The 7,945-nt window shown below is 40.1% G+C and overlaps 1 pseudogene; it reads right to left on the minus strand.

The window, feature by feature from the left end:
* Positions 1 to 224: 224 nt before the first annotated feature.
* Positions 225 to 1,070, minus strand: LOC102854675 (annotated as a pseudogene).
* Positions 1,071 to 7,945: the final 6,875 nt, after the last annotated feature.

Consider the following 7,945-nt stretch of genomic DNA (forward strand, 5'->3'; position numbering starts at 1 on the left):
ATTGTTATTCAATCCCTCCCCTCCAAGTCCTCTCGACTATGCTACCTTTGTTCTGGACTCCGGTCCTGACAATAATATTTAATTATAGATCCCTTTTAAACAGTTCTCTCCCTCATTGGTTTTAATGCAGTGTACATTATTTATAGTTAAAATGAAGTGTTCTTTTTCTGAGGAAGCAGAATAATATTTTCTCAAATTTAGAAATTTGTTGGTACAATTAGAAGTCAAACATTATTCTGAACCAAATTATACTCTTTTATTTGCCAAGATACCTTGACAATTTTAATATCTGAAGGCAAGCCTATGTGATAATCTCAGAAGTGTTCTCGTGGTAAGATTTTCATTGGTTTGTTGAGAAAGAAATATTGTTTAGATGGCTTTCATCATGCCATTCTGTGTTATTTTTCTTGTCCTGGAGGATTCTCTTGAAGCACTCCTGGGTAATGTTTAAAAGATTTGTGGGTGTTCCTCCAAAAATGGCTGTGTGGTAATAAAAATCCCCTTGGCTACATGGAATGTATGTGCTGACATTTTACACCTCTTATAGGTAAACTCACCGGGATCTGCCTTGTACCACCAGGCCTGCATCTGAGCTTCTGATTGACCTAGGGTTTCCACCCCGAAGTTGTCTTGGAGAACCTGATGCACGTCCATTGTTGTTGTTGTTGTTGTTGTTGATTGCCATTGAGTTGAACATGACTCATATTGACCCCATGAATAAAAGGCCTGAAGCCTTCCTAGAACTACTGTTGTTTATCAAAGTTTATAGAGTTTCCACAGACTGCCACTCCTGGTCCACGTCCATGTAGAAAAGGACGTCAAGTTCATGCTGGACATGGCCCATGATGAGTTCCCCAAGGATCTTCATGCATGCTATGCTGATGTCTTGCCATCTTCTCTCAGGCTTGATCTCAAACTCTTTGAATGAAGGAAGAGGACCCAGCTCTACCAAAGGCACCCTGGAGGTATCACCCACCATGATATAAAAAAATGACGTTGTGGCCAAAGAAGTACTTATCAGCAGATACAATTAACTCCTCTAACTAGTGCTCAATGTATTTTTCCAAAAGCAAAAACCCATCAAACCCACAGTGACCGGGGTAAAGAGGGTACGTATGTTAGAGACAATAAAGTTGGCACAGGATAGAGCAAGTTTCAGGGCTATTGTACATAGGGTCGCTATGAGTCACAAGCAACTTGATGGCACATACAACAACAACAACAACAATAATTACGTTTATACTTATTGTGATTTGTAAAAATTGAAAACAGAAATAAGTATGACGACTATCACCGGTGACAAAGACAATAACAAACTCTGGAGCGCCATCAACATCTGATTTTATATGGATTGATGAGCTGTTGATAGCAAAAGCTTTGAGGAAAAGCTATTAACGTGAATAACTTAGTTTCTATGTGTTTGTTGCTGTGTTGTGGACTGTAGATTTGGAACTGACCCAGAGCTGACCCTCCGGCGAGTTTTCAAAGGCAGTTAATCTCATGGGAGGATATTGCCCATCCTTCTCCCACGGAGTAGCTGGTGGCCTTAAACCATTTGTCTTTGTGATTTCAGCACAGCTTCTTGCCACTAGGCCACCAGAGATCTCTTCTATGTGTTTAGATAGCTTTTAAATATTATTGTATTTGAAGTTTATTATAAAAGACTAGGCCCTTGGGTCTTTAAAGATTCAGTTAAACATAAGAAAGCACGCTTTTCTGTATTTGTGGATAATTTCATTTACGTCATTTTTAACCTGGATGGGGCAACCCCTGCTTTACTAATTTAAGCATTTCTTGTGCTTCAGGCTTGTGACTATGCTCGGGCTCTTCTCCTCCTCCTCCTAGTCCTCCTTCTCCTCCTCCTCCTCCTCCTCATTTCTCTAACTGAATTGCCCCATTACTTTCCTTTCCTCCCCATCTGGCCTTGCTGGCAATAATCTCTTTCAAGTCCTCATCTTAATTTCATGCTTCGTTCTTCTGCGTGCGGGTTTCAGCTTCATCCACTCACCAAACCTTTCATGACAAAGTCACCAAGTGACCTCCTGCTAAATCCCTCCTCCTTGACCACTTACAGCATAAGCCGCAGTTGACCGCTTGCCCTTCCTTGAAGTGTTCTCTGCACTCCAGTTTTTGCCTTTGCCCTCTCCAAGTACTCCTTCTGCGTACATAGCAATACAGGGTTCTTTAACCGTATTCATTCATTAAATGTTGATAATCTTCAGAATTTTATGTGGGTCTTGTTTCTTTTATTATCCAGTCTCCTTACTTTCATGATTTTAATAGGCAAATAATAACTGCTTGCATTTCTCTTCTAGAGGGATTCTGACCAGTGCAAAAAAGCAAGATTTTGTGATCTAGAGACAAAGAATCTAATCTAGAGGTCCTACAATTAGTCTGAATTAATTTTTCAACAGCTATTTAGCCTAGATACTTTAGTCATTAGTCTTGAACTTTGTTTTCTCATTTGTAAAACAAACTTTAAATGACCACCTCAGGGAGTTATTATGAGATTATTTTTAAAACAAAAAAATGTACAATTAAAAATACTTATAGGTGCTATGTTTTCATTATAATGGTACAGGAAAAAAGCCTTACCCACTGTAGTTTTCATTAATATGATCCTTCTCCCTAAGATCACCATCACTCTAAGTCAGTGTGCATCTTTGCAGGACTATTTCCTATGTTTTTATGTGCTGTTGAGTCACCTGCGACTCATGGTGACTCTATGTACAACAGCCCTACATCCTGCTCTATCCTTTGCCAATCTCACTGTCTCCCACGCACCTACCCCTATTATTTCAATCACTGAATCAATCCATCTCATTGAGGGTCTTCCACTCCTGCACTGTCCCTGCACCTTCCCAAGAATGATATCCTTCTCCAAGGACTGGTCCCTACTTGCAACATGTCCAAAGTATGTCAGACAAAGCTCCAGAATCCTTGCCTCCAAGAATCAGCCTGGTTTCACCCTCTCCAAGAAAAAACTGTTTGTTCTCTTAGCAGTCCATGGTATATTCAATACTCTTCTCCAGCACCACAGCTAAAGGCATCAGTTCTCCTTCTATCATCCCTAGTCATTGTCCAGCTTTCTGATGCATGGCAAGTGGTTGCAAAAACCATAGCCTGTATGAGGTGCACCTTAGTATCCAGAATGACATCGTTACTCTTCGGTACTTTAGAGACTTTCCAAATGCAATACACCTTTTTATTTCCTGGCTGCTGATGTCAAGAGTGTTAATCGTGGAACCAAGCAAACTGAAGCTGCTAACAATTTCAATTTCTTCACCATTTATCATAATGCTACCAATTGGCCCAGTGGTGAAAAACTTTGTTTTCTTGATATTGAGCTTCAATCCATATTGAAGGCTGCAGTCCCTGACCTTCCACAGAAAGTATTTCAGGTCCTCCCCAGTTTCAGCAAGCAGGGCTGGATCATCTGCATAACACAGATTGTTGGTGACTCTTCCTCCAATCCTGATGCCACATTTCTCCTCATAGAGCCCAGCCTCCCGTATGGAGGTAGGTCATATTCCTGGCACACACCCTTCCTGATTTTAAACCGTGCAGTGTTTCCTTGCTCTGTTCAGACGACTGCCTCCAGGTATAAGTTTAGGTTTCACAAAAACATGAGCAAATGTTCCTGGATTCCCTTCCTTCTCAGAGTTAGTCACAGTTTGTTGTGGCTCACAAAGTCAAAAGCCTTTCATTGTCAATGAACCACAGATAAACATTCCTCTGGTACTCTCTGGGTTTGCTATGATGCTGAACCTTGTGCCATAAGGATATCAAATACCATAACGGTTTCCCATTGTGGACAGTGTTTGGTGGAGCTCCCAGTTGTAAAACAGGCCGGGAAGGAGGAGTGGCATCCACTTGCTAAACCACATGCCTCTGGAAACTCTATGAACTTGGAGGAAAAAAGATAGCTATGAAAAGGCATTAGGTCTTTTGTTTATAGAGTTGCTATGAGTTGACTTTGACTAGATGGCAATCAACAACAACAACAAATGAAGAAAACAAGGGCTGCTGTAAAGACAAGAAAGAAAGTAGACACCAGAAGAGACTCTGCTCCTAAATATACAGCAGTAACAGTGAACTGGGAAAATGATTAACTAAAAGATTTAAAGACAAGCTTTCAAATAAAATCACAAGATAATATAAAATAATATCATAAAATGTGCAAAGACTTGTTATTAGAAAACCCAAGGGAAGAGCATTCTTGGGATTTCCCCAAGATAAAAGAACAGAATAAAATACTTAAGTCTCAAGTTGCAATATTGACAAAATTTTGAGTGATACAAAAAGCAATGATACAAGGACATAAAGAAGGGTCTAAAGATACAGTCTTCCAAAGTGAATTTTCCAGTGTTCACCAATTTCAGAATATATCGTATAACCAAGAACAGATCATATTCAAGGAAGATTTAGAGCAGCAGCGAACATATAGGTGAAAAACTAGGCTCCAAGAATTGTAGAATTGTCATTTCTATCACAAGTAAATCAAGTTTTGCTTTATTTATTTTGCTAATAAAAATGATTGCAGCAGTACAGCACCAGGGAATTTTCAGAAACTAAAGCAGGAGTTCTAGGAGGACAGAGAATGAGAGATATTATTGCTGATGGCAGAAGGTCTTCAGTTGAAAGCAGAGGATAGCAGAAAGATGTTTCTCTCTTGCTCTTTCACTGCTGTTGAGTTAGAAAGCATCTTGTAGCTGACCTCAAGTGGGCTTAGAGAAGCTGTAAACAGCATGGGAGGAGATTGCTCATCTTTCTCCCATGGAGTAACTGGTGTGTTCGAACTGCCTGACTTTTGGTTGAAAGCTCGACTCCTTACTGCTAGACTATTAGAGTTCCCTTGAAAGATATATACCCATTTTTAATTGACTATGTAAAAATGTCAAACTATTTAGATCGTAACACATTATAGGTAACGTTGAAAATAAAAATTCAAAAGAGAAATTTGATTCATATGGAACCTGTATATGAATTAAGAGGCAGTCATTAAAACAGAATGAGGGGATACTGTGAGATTTAAAGTCAGAAAAGGTGGACGTCCAGGTGCAGGTTGAATCATTTCTCTGTACTTATTCAGTCTGTATAAGTAACTAATCCACAAAACTGGACTAAACCAGAATAAGGCATCATGGTAAGAAGAAAAGTCATTAAAAGCCCATTACAAACTCATGACACAACTCTTGATTACTGAAGGCAAAGACGTAAAGCACTTATTGATGATGATCAAAACCTGTAAAACTGTCAGGGCAAACTTGACGTGAACAAAAGAAAAAAAAATCTTCACAACTGGACTAACAAATGACATCATGACAAATGGGAGGAAAAAATGAACTTGGCCACGTATTTCATTTTATGTGACTATGCAGTTAAAATCCATGGAGATGTCTGCCAAGGAATAAAATGATATATTGTGTTGGGCATACTTCCAGCAAAAACCCCCCAAAACCAACAAAAACTCTTCTTAAAGTGCTAAAAATAGTACAAAGGTTTCTTTGAGGACTAATGTGGACCTGTCTCAAACTAGGGTATTTTCAGTCACACCCGAGGCACCTGGAATCTGGACAATGAATAAAGAAGTCTGAAGAAGTGTTAATGTCCTTGAACCATGTTAGTGAAGAATATCTAAGTTACCAGAAGGAAAAGCAAGTCTCCCACGGCAAAAGTCTAACCAGACTCCTCAGATGGACGGATGGCAGGACTTCATCTCATGCAGTTGGACACATTTTCAGGAGGAAATAATCCTTGGAGAAGTACGTGACGGTTGGTAAGTGAGAAAAGAGGAAGCTCCTCAATGGGATAGATTGACAAAGTGGGTGTAACAGTGGACTCAAACATGGCAATGAGTCTGATGATGGTTCAGGACTGAGCACGTGTCCGTCTCACTAGATTGTACATGCTGTTGTTACTCTTATGTGCCATTGAATCAAAATCGACTCAGAGTCTGTCAATAACACAGGACATAATTACTTATCTTTCTTCTATGTTTCAATTAAAACAAGCTTGGAAGCAGGAGTGGCAACCACTTCTGAAATAGCTTGCCTCTGGAAACCCTTTGAATGTGGAGAAATTAAGAAAGTTGTACACGTGTTGAGGTCTTTTGTTCATAGGGTCGCTATGAGTCATCCACCACTTGATGGCACTTAACAACAACAACATAGAGAGAGCTCTGTTGGCTTAGTGGCTAGAAAGTGATGCTACCAAGCTAAAGGTGGGTGATTTTAATCTGCGGCCTTCAGGCCTGGTTTTAATAGTTTTTGATCAAACATTCTTCTAAGTGGTATAGCACTGGTCTGTCCATTTGCTGTACAGAGGTAACTGGTGGTTGCTGTGATGGTAAACACTGTGAAACAAATGTGTCCAATACCTATAATGGTTACCCATGGTAGACAGTGTTTGGTGGAGCTTCCCAATTAAAACAAGCTCTTATGAATGTGGAAAAATGATGAAAGTTATACAAATGTTCAGGTATTTTGTTCAGAGGGTTGCTATGGTTTATCTACAACTCGACGACACTTAACAACAACAACAATGGAGCAGCTGGTAGATTTGAACTACTTGTCTTTGGGCTAACAATATAATTCTTTACCCATTAGTTTGTTGTTAGTCATAATTGACTTAATGGCACCTTCCAACAGTACTACAAAAATAAAGACATTTTGGTAAAGAAAAATCATAACATAGGAAAACCATTACACAGTAGTGGGAATGGTTGCGTTTGTTTACTGATAGTCATGGACTCTATTTGGCTATACCTCAGCCTAGGTTTCAAGCCAAGATGTAGTAATAGTGTCCCACCATTGATAATTTCTGAATGCCTTACAATATTTTTTTTTCACTTCCCTAGCCAGGGCAGAATCTCCTAAGTCCTTTCATTAAAATATTTAAAATAAAGCCTTTAAACTGCATCACCTCAAGTAGACCTTGCCCTGAAGGCAATACGATAATTTGGAAGCTCTGGTAGCCTAGTTGTAAGAAGCTGCACTGCAAACCCAAAGATCACCAGCTGCTCTGTTAGAGGAGGATGGGCAGTCTCCTCCTGTGTGATTAACTACCTCCGAAAACCTGCTGGAGGGTCAGCTGTGGGTCAGTTCTGACTCTGTGGTAAACACCACCACCACAATAATATAGTTTAAAGGAAACATAGAGAAGAAAAGGAAAAGTATTCAAAATGGGAAAATGAAGGATTATAGTCAATAGAAAATGATAATTGAATTTCAATTGGGAGTGAGGAAGGAAAGGCCGGAAGGTAGAGTCATAACACTGTAGCCATAGAGCTGAATTTAGTGTGCTATTTGGGTTCTCTGAGCTGTAAAAAGGGTGGTTAGGGAAGCAAGAGATGAAGCCCGAAAGGGGGCAGGTATCAGAAAATGATAGAAAGCATTGGAAAGGATAGAGTCTTGAAATATGACTCCTGAAGAGATGTTTGCCTAAAAGGTAGCCTTTTAAGGCATTCCAGTTCGCTTCCTCTGGTCCCCAGCTACCTTAACTGCCGACACATGATCTTGCAAATCAGCATGGTCTGGCCAACTATCAGCAGGTGTGGGACTACGAAAAGAGAACGAGGGTGTTTACACACCCAGTGCAGCAACACTTGAAGCAGGCCAGACTTGTGCCATTAAGATTAGAGGGAGACTGGAGCAGATTCTTTTGGCAAGACCCTGGTAATGGCATTGGAGAAACCGTGGCTCTGCTGTGGAGGCACTGTGGCAAGTGTGACCTTGCATTTGTGCTTGCCTGAGTTAATGGTTTGGCTGTTCTCTCTGGAGGTTTGAAGAAGAGGACTTACAACTGGTCTGAGACAAGCCTTTCTGGATGATTTGGATTTACTGCTGAACTGAAACCAGAACCTGAACTTGCTGAGGTATTGTGCTTTGGAACTATTGGGCTAAAGCTTGGTTTTGTATTGTATTGTGAGATATTAATTTAGTCC

Source organism: Elephantulus edwardii, unplaced genomic scaffold (genome assembly GCF_000299155.1).
Source record: "Elephantulus edwardii isolate Elephantulus edwardi_28Jun2011 unplaced genomic scaffold, EleEdw1.0 scaffold00329, whole genome shotgun sequence".
Taxonomy (NCBI): domain Eukaryota; kingdom Metazoa; phylum Chordata; class Mammalia; order Macroscelidea; family Macroscelididae; genus Elephantulus; species Elephantulus edwardii.